Genomic DNA, 13,183 nt, shown 5'->3' with positions numbered 1-13,183 from the left:
CTCTTTTAAAGCAGTTGATTTTAAAGTTCTTCAGGTAATGCGAACATAGTTAATTTTTTATCAAATGTAGGTTCCAGTATTTTTACGCGGTTCATAGTTGTTAAAGTTGTCTTTATGTTTTCCCTTATTATAATGGCAGGTAAATAAACCACACACGGTTTTACTTATAATGAACACTTTAATTGAACCTAAAGCGTTTCTATTTTGATTAATATAAAAATGGATTTAAACGGATTACAACTTTTATCAACGAACAGAAGAATAAAAAAAAAGGCGTGAAACGTAAAAATAATAGGCCGGATGAAAGACCGTAGCGCCGTCATGCGCAAATTTATAGTACTAACGCATTTGACATTAACGTACCTTTTTCAACTTTTATTCTATCCAACAATAGCTTTAATTGGTATCGCGGCCAGAGTGAGGTTTATAGTAAGTAGATTCTTGTAGCCTCTCCAAAAAATGATATGTTCAGATTTTGTTATTGAAAAGACAAGGTCAGCACCAGTAGCCCAAGTAAGCAAGCGATCGAGAGACTCTTGTAGTAGTTTTGGGTAGATTCTGTGTTCTTTCCAGAACAAAAAAGAGTAAAATCATCAGCAAATAGGATACCATTAACCGTGGGACCTAAATGGCTAACAATAGCAAATTGATAGTAATGAGGAATAAAGTGACGCTAATGTCTATACCTTGAGGGAGTCCATTCTGTATGAGAGCGATTGTTGGATTTTTAACTTCAATGTATCTTTCAGTGTTTAAATTTACGATAAATGTGATGATATAATTTGCAACTTCCGATTTCTGTAGGATGTGAAAAACTCTAGTTTTTCATACCATTTCATAAGCTTTTTCAATATCTAGGCCAGTGGTTCTCAAACTAGATATCGCAAGTACGCCACAAAGATATCGCGAAATTTTGAATTGTTTATATGTAAAAAGCCAATTATTAATAAAGCCTATCTTTACTAACTGTAAAAAGCAAAAAACAACAACACTAATAATAGGGGTGCCGTGAATTTTGTTTAATGATTTCAGTGTGCTGTCAGACAAAAAAGTTTGAGAACCACTGATCTAAGCTGACAGCTGCAAGGTGTTCGTTGTTGCTAAAAGTGTTGTAAATTGTTGCAAAATGTAAAATTGTTAAGCGGTCCATCGTTGATCGAAGTTTTCTGAATCCACATTGGATATTGGAAAGAAGGTTCCTAATTCTATATTCCAGACAATTCTGGCATTGACCATTCTTTTCAAAACTTTGCAAAGATTGTTGGTTAAGCTGATAGGTCCGCAAAAGGCGCAATCTAATTTATTTTTGGTAGGTTTTAATATCAGTATTCTAATGGCAGTTCTCCATGCCGTTGGGAAGATTTTCTTCGTCGAAATTAAATTGTAAAAATTTAAAAAAGCAGTAATGCCTGATGGAGGGAGGTTTTTGATTAGTGAATTGGGAACACCGTCTAGTCTAGGACTAGAATCTTTAACGAATTTTGAAACTGTAAGGAGTTCAGGTAATTTGAAAGGCTTCTCGATGGGAGAATCGAAGGGTGGTGGAACATCAGTTAGTTAGAATTTTTTGACTTTGTGCTTTCTTTTTCTGAATTCTGGATCATAGTTGCCATCGCGGAGTTATTTGTAAATTTAGCGGCAATACAGTAGGCGATATCTTGTGAATCTGTTATTGACTGTCTTTTGGGTGTTATTAAAATTAAACTTAACCGATTTCAATGATTTTGAATTTTGGCTTACGTGGTCGGTTGCCTCACAGTAGTCGGCATATTGATTTGACCTAACCTAACCTAACCTTGTATAACAGCTACTGTTAATCCACATCTAATATAAACCTTAATAAGTTAACTATAATAAGTAGTTAATTAGTGGATTAGATTAAGTTAAGGCAGATCAATATCCCGGCCTTCATCAGGGGGCCAGCCACGCAAATAAAAATTCATAATTATTGAAAACCAGTTAAGTTTGATTTTTAAGTCATCTGTTATACCTATTGGTTTTCGGCCATAGCTAAAGCCGAACGACGCGGCAGTTATATAGTATGTACAGGCAAAAGTTGCCTACAATCATCATCCTGGCAATGTATTAAAAAATGAGTATGTATTATAATACAATATTTTGACGATGACGAAAAAGTCGACGAAACGCCATCCTTTAGTTTCTCGATTTTGACAAATGATCTCTCAAAGTATAGGGTGATTCTCTCGTTGCGCAACACAAAGAAAGTGTCGCCTAGCATCCCAGGCCAATTTTTTTGTTCACTCGTATACACCCACATAGTCATCCCGGCTACTTGCAATTAAATGCAGCACACATTTCTCCACGCCTATGCGAGTGTATACGTATGAAAGGAAAACGGGCCTAAAACGAGCACTATAAACTTATATTAAGAAAATTAAAAAAAAAGTCTTTCTTCTTGAAAAAAAATTTTCTTTCGTAATTTAAAAAAATGTTTACATTTTTCCAACAACTAAAAATATTATGTGTATTATTCTGAATTCAACCACGTATATTAATTTTATTATGCACCACCAGCTTATGCAGATACAACATGAAACGCACGCCGTACGCGCGATTGCGCGCTGACTACACATAGTAAGTTACATATTCAGATTTCTTCTTTTCGTAGCTGGCCATAATATATAACGATAATGAGTAGGATAGTATAAAAATAGCAAAATATAAAATATCACATCGAAATTTATGACATATCACATACATTGCGCTATATCGCATATACATATATAAACATTTATTTCATACTTATTTACAATTTTATTCTATTTATGTATTTCATTCAACATAGTTTTCACGAAAGTGATGTTCATCAAAAAAATGTTCTATATGTGGTAACGTAGTTTAGGTCTTAGCGTAGTTTATATTTCTAAAGGCAGGAAGAGAGTTGTAAAAGAGAAAGGTGATGACGAAAACCAGGCCCAAGGGTCGGTGAGTGTTTTCCCGGGCGAAGCCAAGGGCCCTAGCGAGGGGTGCGGGTGTATGAAAAGCGAGGAATGCGAGTGCTTTTGCGGGATGGGACAGACTTGAGCTAGCTTTCGAGGAGTGAAGTACGTTTAGTTTGCGAGCTACCTTATCAATTTTGTATTTTATTCAATACCATCTTTATTTTCTAATCTAATAAACAGAAATCATTCATTATACCACATATACATAGATACTATTTACACCAAACACATCTTATAATAGCAGGCCTGTTACACAGATTACAATGTGGTACGTTATATTCTTCAAGAAAATTGAAACAGATATTTACCGGATTTTCAAATTGCTGGTCTGGCTTTTGTTCAAGGTATTCACTTTTGTACCAAGAGTATTTAAACAATTCCCGGAGAAGACAACTGGTTGTGTGTGAGAAATTACACTATGATGATATTATTTCGCAGATGTGGATTTATATTAAGATCATATAATAAGACCCGATCTGAAAAAAGTTCTCACAAAATTTTTCCATACCCGAAAACCAAAAACATCCAACGGTTGTATCAAATCTGTTGTTCTTTTCGGTATGGTTAACGCAATGAGTTCTTTGTCAGCCAGAATATTTTGCTGAAAAGTGGAAGGACGATAACTGCTCCACGTCCTCCACTGCTCCAATCCAACTGAACACTTTGATGTTGAAATGGTGCGATGTCAAATTTCCAGATTTTGAAGCAGTAACGAACACATTAGCCGCTCTAAATAAGTTTCCTTCTACTCTGGGTCCAAATTCCCCACTAGTTTCTTTTAACACCATAAATAGAGGTGACAGTAACTGACCGCTCGCGCACGGATGCTTCTATGGTTTTAACACTACGGTACGATAACGTACGACCGAAATGAATTTCCAAGTTAAATTCACTCTCATCAGCGTTATAATCATTATTAGGATTGTACATAATAATTTGTGGTTTTACCCGGTTTACGAATTCGGTGGATGTCAATTGTAAATGCTGCTTGTCTCGCTGTGCGGAACGACTAATGAATTTTGTAACTTTCCTTGAAACGACGTTGTGCCCTTTTTTGAAATTCATGATTCAGATATGAATTCTTTTGCTTCTTTCCATCCTTTGCTTCTAGCACCTATTGTTTTATGTCCGTGTTGTGCACAAATGAGCCCTGATCTATAGTAGCCTGAAATTTGTCCAATACATACATATTTCACGATTGATAATATCTTTTCGCTGCGCGTATGTATACCGCAGTTCACCAGAGCCCATAACTGCGAAAAGACCAGTTTTCGTTCTTCGCGCTTCTCCAGTGCGCATCTTCGCCCTGATTGGCGATACTCCCAAACGAAGTGGAAAGCGATTAGCAGAGAGCTCGCTGCGTTCCCCCACCATCTTCCAACCTGCGCGTCGCAGTTATGGACTCTGGTGAAGTGCGGTATACATATGTACACTGAGTTGCATTGAACTTGTCGCAGTGAAGTTGGCTACAAATTCACTGCGACAACTTCGATGGAACTTTGTCAGTGTATATACATACCACCTCTTGTCAACGATTCTTCCCATCGATACAGATGTTTAACTGACTTAACTTTGGTGAATTTATGTTGCACACTGTCGAGAGTCCTGCGTGCTTTTTGGCCGCTTCTCCAAAACTCAACAGCTCGAGTTTTATAACTTAAGTCTACTTAAGTCTAAATTCACTGTTAGTAAATTCTTCGTTTTCCTGGATATTATTATCTTGAACACACTCACATTTTTGAGATCGCGTTAGATCTTCGTATTCCAGGGTCGTAACATACTATGCATAATTTCCGACAGTTCGACTATGATTAACAGTTCCCTATGATTAACAGGAAATGGTGGTATACTGGATATATGTAGAGCTGTTACCAGTAAATTAATTACGTTTAAGTACCAGTGACATTGCGTTAGCAGTTTTTAAAGTTCATGGTAAAACATTGGGGAAACGCGATAGGGTTCTTGAAACTCACAATCGAATGATTAAATGTATAAAACAAAGTACAGTTAAGATATTTAACACATTTTAATATTTTTAAATATGTTATTGTGTTTGTTATCATATATATTATGACCTGCAATGAAAAGAAGAAATCTGAATTAACTAAACTTCATTTCGTTTATGGTAAAAAGTGATGGAAAATTGTCGTTATTGGTCACGGCATAATCCAAAAGTTCCTTTACTTCTTTATGATAACAATCTAGAAATACGAAAGGTGTTTGTAATCCAATTCATCCCTGAGTCGAAGGTCAATTCGGACTTGTAATGTTTCGAATTTCTAAGTGTTTATAGATATCGAGACGATACTGATTAACCAATATTGATGTTTCCTTATTCCCTTTGTATCAAAATGTCCTAACTTCTACATAATGTTAGAAGCCCAATTCTTTCCAGTTTCATGTTTTTCAGTTTCCTAAAACATATGAAAATACTTGCTGTAGCGATGAGGGAGCTACGTCACCGATGATGCAGTGCATTAATATCAAGGTTATAAAGGTCTATATGTTCCTTTTCTCTGTTACGTATCCGTCTCGGAAATTTCCTTATATAGTGTTACAATCCCTTCTCAAAAATTTCCTTATATGGAATCGTATGTGCACACCCGGCACCAACCGTCTTCTGGAAAATTCGAGACCAATGTGAAGCAAGGGCGCGGTTCTATGGGTCACCTAGAGTCCGCCCCTACCACTCTTTTTACTCCAATTTTTGGGTATAAAAAGGGTGGCGGCGAAGGCACCTTGGGTCTAGTTGAAGTATAGAATCGGTTTGATACACGTCAGTACGTTTCTCTTACGGATAATCTCTGCAACGAGGAAACTCTGCGAGATCGGGTATTCAAGTCCCCTTCAAGTACTCAGTAATTATACAGTACGTTGTCTGCTGTCAAGCATTATTCTGATCGTTGTAGTCCGCCCCCGTTTGCTCGCGTTTGTAAAAACCGAGAAGGATTAGATTCTTGCTTCTCGGAATCGAAAGTAAACTTTTATTATACAACTCATTTAAATTTGTAAATTAGAATTTAATTCATTGAACACCGCGACAATTACACACAACAATTGTAAGGTCCCGGCATAGAGAATAAACTCATATTATTTAACTTATCTATTACTGTCCAATTATATTGACTAGTCCAGAATACCTACTAAGCTGTACCTTTACCACTCGAGGTACACCAATCAAGTTACGAGACCTAATACTAATATTTCCTTCGGCTCCCTACGTTAGCCATACGTAGGTTCGTCCACGATAACCAACCTCCTGGAGCTCCCTACGTTAGCCATACGTAGGTTCGTCTCCACGTCTTCTTCCTTAGGCTCCCACTGTTAATCACAACACTGGTCAAGCTATTAACAAATATCATAACCGAAATTAAGCCCCGGCTACGCAGCCGCCCCCTCCGGCTCATAAAATCTCTTTTAATTCAAGATTTATTTTTTAAAAGTCATAATATCTTTAATTATTTAAATAGTAGCGGTATTTGAAGGATAATGTACAAGGTACTGAATTCATTTATATATCTTATAAGATTTTTTACTTTTATCTTTTCACATAAAGTAAAGTAAACTACTAACAATAAGCACAAATTAAGTCGAATATAATGAGCTAAAAATCACAAAGTTTACTAAACACACAAAATCGTTAAAAGATTATGGTAACGTCAATTATTCAAACAATCGTGGCACTTATCAGTACATCACGTGAAAATATTCAGATTCAAAAGTGTAGTACAGTCGTGGAAAATTACAGCTGGGTCGTGGAAATTTAACCGAGCAGATTTTAGTGAAATTTAACCGAGCATTACTGTAATATTAAAAGTACTGAATTAAGTTCTGTATCTAACAAAATGATAATTATGCAGATGATTGACGATCTCGCCGATTTTGATGACCTTGAAATACGTTGTCAAGGTCACTATTCTGAACAACTTTTCCCTATACAAGTTACCACCGCTCGGCCTTCCTTTTCCAGATATTCGCAAAAATAATTTTATTGCCGTCATTCACCGACTGTCGATTCAAAGCCACAATTTCAGACATTTTTTTTCCTGCAACAAAAAACAAGAATATGGAACTTCGTTCCATGAGCCCTGCGATGCAAAAAATAAAACATCCCCCACGACTTGAACAGTAATATATTAAATTCGTTTTGCTGACTGGGGGGCTGAGCCCCCTCCCAACAGCTACACTAACTGATACCGATACCCCTTTTTAATATAATATAATTTAGTATAATCGTTTCACGTGGAAATTGTATCCGTGGAGGTAATTATTTTTAACTCCCGCCCTAAGAAATATAGCCCAACCATATCTAATATTTGGTGGTTTAAACAATAATGTTATCAACTGCATTTTTTGATATTATGGTAGATTTCCAATTACATAATTATCAATAAAGCAGTGTATTACTAAATACACAGTGCAATTTATTTTTACGTATATCTTGGAAACTAAGCCCGAACGGCGGTAACATGTATAGGGAAAAGTTGTTCAGAATAGTGACCTTGACAACATATTTCAAGGTCATCGATATCGGTGAGGTCGTCAATCATCTATATAATTACCGCCTAAACAACTATTGTTACTCTTCGCGGTTTTGGTTAAGATAAGTAAACTCTAAATTCTGTCACTAGCCGCTCTATCTTCTATGTACAATTACGCATACGACCCTTAAATTCCTTACGTACTATCCCTGTATCATACGCTTGATCCTTCGAACCTCACAATCAGTAATATTCAAGAATTCCTATTAGTCCTCATTCCCACCACCTTCAAAATCAGACTTCCGACCCTTTAAAAGCAGTACCAGAACACTTTTCCTTCAGAATAGGAATAAAAATAAGAATAAGAATCAGAGTCAGAACTGGAGTTGTATGATCACGTAAGAAAGAATCGCTAGTAATACAAAATAACTGTAAGTATCTACATAATGCCAGAATTTCGTGTACTAAGTTTAATAAACTATTTATTAAACATCGGAATCTAACAAACTGTTCCTAAAACATGCAAGGTACATATTTCATAACTGGTGATACAATCGGAAAGTGACTGATTCTGGTACATGAAAAAATAAGTTGAAATTATAGAATAAAATTTGTTCATATCAAGCTTTATTTTAGAGAAAATCATCTTCAAATATTTTCCCGCTATGTACATATACATGGTGGCTCACATAACTCTTAACAGCTCAATATCTCGAAAACTATGACATCGATTTTAAAGTTCTTGGTCTCAAATTGCAAGGATCTGAAGGGCCTTTCTAACTACATAAACATGAAGTGGCCGCCCTTTCTTCTTTAATGGGGGGCGGGGGTACCTTTATAATTTTAAATGGAACCCCTTATAAAACGTTACATATTTAGATTCTACAGGAAAAAACAAGTAAATTTTGTCTGAAACATTTTTTTGTCAGATATTTCCATGATAAGATTATAACAGTTTGAAGTTTCGACTTGTAGGTACTTCCTTGTAGGTACAATTCTTGAAGTTGACTCACGATCAGTTATCCATGAAAACGTTCTCATCATCAGTACGATGATTTAAATAACATTTTTCGCATGATGCGGTGCCACGCGAAGTTGGCACCTCATATTTTCAAAATGCTATTTTTTGAACTATTTCTGAAACCTATCAGAAACTATAGAACTATTGCGGGTGCAAATAAAACTGTTGCTAAAAGTTTTGTTTTTTGAAAATGAGGTACTAATTTCACAGATGCAATTCAATAACGCTATTTCCGAGCGCTTCAAGTAAGTATATCTACAAGTCGAAACTTCAAACTGTTATAATCTCATCATGGAAATATCTGACAAAAAAATGTTTCAGACAAAATTTACTTGTTTTTCCTGTAAAATCTAAATATGTAACGTTTTATAAGGGGTTTCGTTTAAAATTATAAAGGTACCCCTGACCCCCATTAAAGAAGAAGGGGGGGCCACTTCATGTTTATATAGTTAGAAAGGCCCTTCAGATCCATGCAATTTAAGACCAAGAATTTTAAAATCGATGTCATAGTTTTCGAGATATTGAGCTGTTAAGAGTTATGTGGGCCACCCTGTATATTTAATTGAATTAAGTACATATAAGATTATTTTGGTGTTTGATACAATAAAGCACAAAACACATTAACGATAATAATTAATAGAATACAAAGAATAGAATGTTTTAAGTCGACTTTTTTGAAATCAACACTTCATATTTACAACTTATATGTTTACAACTTATTTTTACAGATAAAATAACCTCCTTTCCAGCTGTACTACCAGTTATGAGACATACTGTATATTATATGTTGTAACATTTCTATTATTCCTTCATACATTTTGTAAAGTTCTAATTAATAATTTATGTACTTATGTAAGTGCATAATTTCATTTGTAAAGTTATAATAAGTTAATATTCAAATTGACGTATATACATATGTCTAATATTAAAAAACCGTAGTGTATAAAATTTATTTCAATATATAATTAACATGCGACTGAGGTCATCGAATCGATTAAACATAAGAATTTTATTGAATCTTTACTCCAAGTGTTTAATTGACAATCGGTACGTTGTATATTTGATTTATCATTCAGGAATGATTTCACTCTCGCCTCATGACAGTTTAATGATAAACAACCTTCTGTAGGCCGTGAAACATTGACCTGATAATTTGGAAAGTCAATGCTATTGAACTAGGAGCTTAAAGAAGTAAGAAGTTTGTACGAAACTCAAAGACAATATTATTTTATGGGGTGATGTTCATAATTTATTATTCTTTTTTTAATTTATTGTTGAATATATAAAACATGAATAGGTTATTGGAACAAAAATCGGGGAAATCAAATATTTGGAGTTGAATTACGTATGGAAAATGGTGCATGGGGATCAGTTTATCACTAAATATATTACATTGGGTTCAATTAGGTTAGGCACGTTAGGTTTTCCATCTTATGCATATATAAATGAAATATAATAGTAAATTAGGGTTAGGTTAGACCAGGGATGGCCAACCTTTTCAGCAGGCGGGTCAAATTTCAGATATAATATTTCCTGCCGGGCCACGCACCTAATTTTTTTTTGTTAGTTAAAGTAAACAAGCAAGCGTGCTACAGCTTCGACCACATCGTCGCTCATGATGTAATATTCTTTAGGTGATATGTACGATAAAGTTATTTGTGTTCATTTGACCTAGCTCCGCGGGCCGCAACATGACTCTCGGCGGGCCGCATGCAGCTCGCGGGCCTCGTGTTGGCCACTCCTGGGTTAGACGAAGATCAAAGTTAGGAGTTTAGATTAGGAATAGGTTAGGTAAAATTTTTGGTACGATTTTATTTTAACCCCCCTCCCCCCGCCCCTCTCCTTTTTTGTACCAGTCAGACGTCATTCTACTCGTTTTGACGTGCTGAATATGAATATGATAGACGTTTTTGGCGAAAATTACAAGTTTCCGAGGTATTTGCAAAAAGTTTCTTACTAATACATAGAATTTTATCCAAGCGTGTGCATCTGTGACACAGTCACAAGCATGACTGACCTCTTGTATTACAGATACATACGTTCCTTTCAAGTGCCCACTTGACTATCTTCAGTATGTCCTTCATTGTTACTTTTTCTTACGTGACTTTTCGAGAAAACGAAATGTAGACCCATTTGAAGATCTAATAAAGTGTATTCAGTTGGCATTTACCCTGTAGCGCTTTATTGCATTTTTGGTAAGTAGGATCAAATGATTTCAATTTTTATAAGTAACTGAACACGTAACTGCATCCCCTTCCAGCAAGACCTATCCTAATCTAACCGAAATTCGTTTGAATGCTCAGGTAACGAAAAATGATCATACGTACAGAATCCTCACTGTTCATGACCTTTGGTGCAGTGGTCGGATACAACATGTAAACGAATCTAACGAAAACTGTTATCTTTGGTTTGTATATAGTGGCGTAATTTCCACTTTCTACTATGCTTGTGACTGTCACAGATGTACATACACGGATGAGTAATATTGTATATATTAGTAAGAAAATTTTTTGCGTATATCTCGAAAACTTGTAATTTACGTAAAAGGACAATTATATTCGTATTCAGCACATCCAAAAGAGTTGAATGACATACGACAAGTGCTAAAAGCTTGGGGGGGTATAGTAAACTTCAGTGTTAGATTCAGGTTAGGTTAAGATTAAATTATATTAGACTCGGATTAGGTTTGGGTCATGTTAGGATAGGATTATGTTTAGGGTTTGAGCACAGTCGTATACAGAGGTCTAGAAACTCTTGAATGGTGGAAGTTATTTCCTTACTAAAAGCCAGTGTCGAAGCCCAGAAGTTTCGTGAATCTTCCGTCAGCCATACAGCGCTGCTATTGTAGTATGCTATAACCCGCCCCACGTGAGTTGTCAGGTCCGTGTATACAATCGTTGACCACTGTGAAGATAAAGGCTAGAGTTAAGTCACAGCCGACTCTAGTACTAGCCGTGCTGAAGTAAAAATGGCAACACAGCGGGAGTCCGGTATGAATATATCAACACCTACCCTACTCTATCTGCCTCCCGGACTCCCAGACTCTCAGCCAATCAACGTCGTCAGACTCCCGACTACTCTCTGGACTTCACATAACCTCTTTGGTTTCGTTCCAATAATTTCGCTTGTTTCAAGGTTTTTATTAACTTATATACACGTTTATCAATTCTTAAATGTTTCAATTTGATCCAAAGATGGTTTCATTTTGCTTCATACCTAAATTTTCTTGAAACCACTGTAAATATTTCAAATATCATGCTTCACAACACCAAACTACTTCGAGAGTACACAAAATATATATCATATTTATAACAATTTTATACTACCACATCACTTCTACTTGCCATAGTTGCAACGCTTATGTATTGTTTATACATAATTAACACAAAATAGTGTATATTACTACAGCTTTTAATTAAAAGAGACGTTAATTACATTTCCGAGCACAGGACTCTGTTTTTGAAAATAGGACTCCCGATTGTCACGTGAGCGGTGTTGCCACGTTGTTCAGCATGGCTAGTACTAGAGTCGGCTGTGGTTAAGTTTATGTTTGGTTAGAAATCTTTCTACTAAACACATATCGAAATAAAATATAACAATTTGTCAATTGTTGAAATAAAGTATAATTATTTTGAAATACATGTCATTTACCCGAATACCATGTGTATCACTGATCCACAATTACCAAAATATGTCTAATCAGTCATTAAATAATAATTAAAAAATTGCACATTAACACGCACAGAACGTTACATTACCCTAAAATGTTTAATTATGATCTTATTAATAAACAGAACAAATCTTGCACAGTTTATATATTTGCGAATAAACAATACATGAAATTAAGCCTCATCAAAAGTATATGTCTTTCTCAAAACTTAAGACGTTGTATACTTTTGTAACATCTATTATTTACAAAACGATACTATGATTCAATATTATATACGAAATTTTTTCTCAAGTGAAAAGTAATTCACTACGCTGACAAAACTGTTAATACAAAATTGTTCAAAAAAATTTTGTAATAAATACATCATTTTTACAGTTCTAGAAATATTGTATTTGTAACATTTTGATCAATACAGTAACACACATCTTCTTTATGGAGGAATTAATAGACAATACTGCTTATAATAATAATAATAATATTGCAGAATTACAATTATAAATAAATGTACTTTGGCATATATCGTGGTTTCTTAAATTATAATGCCATTTTGTTTCTAAGTTTACTTTCATTGTCGACAATTATTTGTAACGCATAATTAAAATAGATGACAAAGTTTAAATAAAATGATATTTCAAATAGAAAGGAAAATTTCAACAAATAAAGTAACGTTATTCTAATAATCTAAACTAAAAGATAAAATTACTTTATTTGTTAAAATTTCAATTATCATTTAAAAATACTATTTTATTTAAAGAACGGAGAAGGGGAGTCTAAGGGGAACTGTTATAGTCCCGGCCTCACTTCCTAAAAAAGACCCTGTACTAAGTGTTCCATTTACTATGTAAAAAAATTCCAAAGTTTGGAATCCACTATAATTTTATAAATTTTAGATCCGATTACTGTTACAAAAATAAATTCTTTTCTTTCAAATTTTGTAAATCATTTAATTATTAAAACATTTATCTTTTCAATGTTTGTCCTTATTATTGCTTATTTGTAGTTCATTAATTTTCTTTACGATTAAAAGTTATTGGATTTTATTTAGAAT

At 34.7% G+C, this 13,183-nt stretch overlaps 1 long non-coding RNA gene across 2 annotated transcripts in view; it reads right to left on the bottom strand.

Moving 5' to 3' along the window:
- Positions 1-4,589: 4,589 nt before the first annotated feature.
- The window catches only part of LOC117611249 (uncharacterized), a 63,235-nt gene continuing 54,641 nt past the window's right edge, over positions 4,590-13,183 (bottom strand). The window contains exons 3-4 of one of the 2 annotated variants that reach the window (XR_004583107.2): positions 11,246-11,369; positions 4,590-5,377 (exon numbers count right to left, since the gene is read on the bottom strand). This is a non-coding gene — a long non-coding RNA (uncharacterized LOC117611249). Of the gene's footprint in view, positions 5,378-10,310; positions 11,370-13,183 lie in introns of those variants that run through there. The other variant, XR_004583105.2, reaches the window with a different exon arrangement.

This window comes from Osmia lignaria, chromosome 15, assembly GCF_051020975.1.
Source record: "Osmia lignaria lignaria isolate PbOS001 chromosome 15, iyOsmLign1, whole genome shotgun sequence".
In the NCBI taxonomy this organism is placed as follows: domain Eukaryota; kingdom Metazoa; phylum Arthropoda; class Insecta; order Hymenoptera; family Megachilidae; genus Osmia; species Osmia lignaria.
This window is presented reverse-complemented; position numbering and strand designations above follow the sequence as displayed.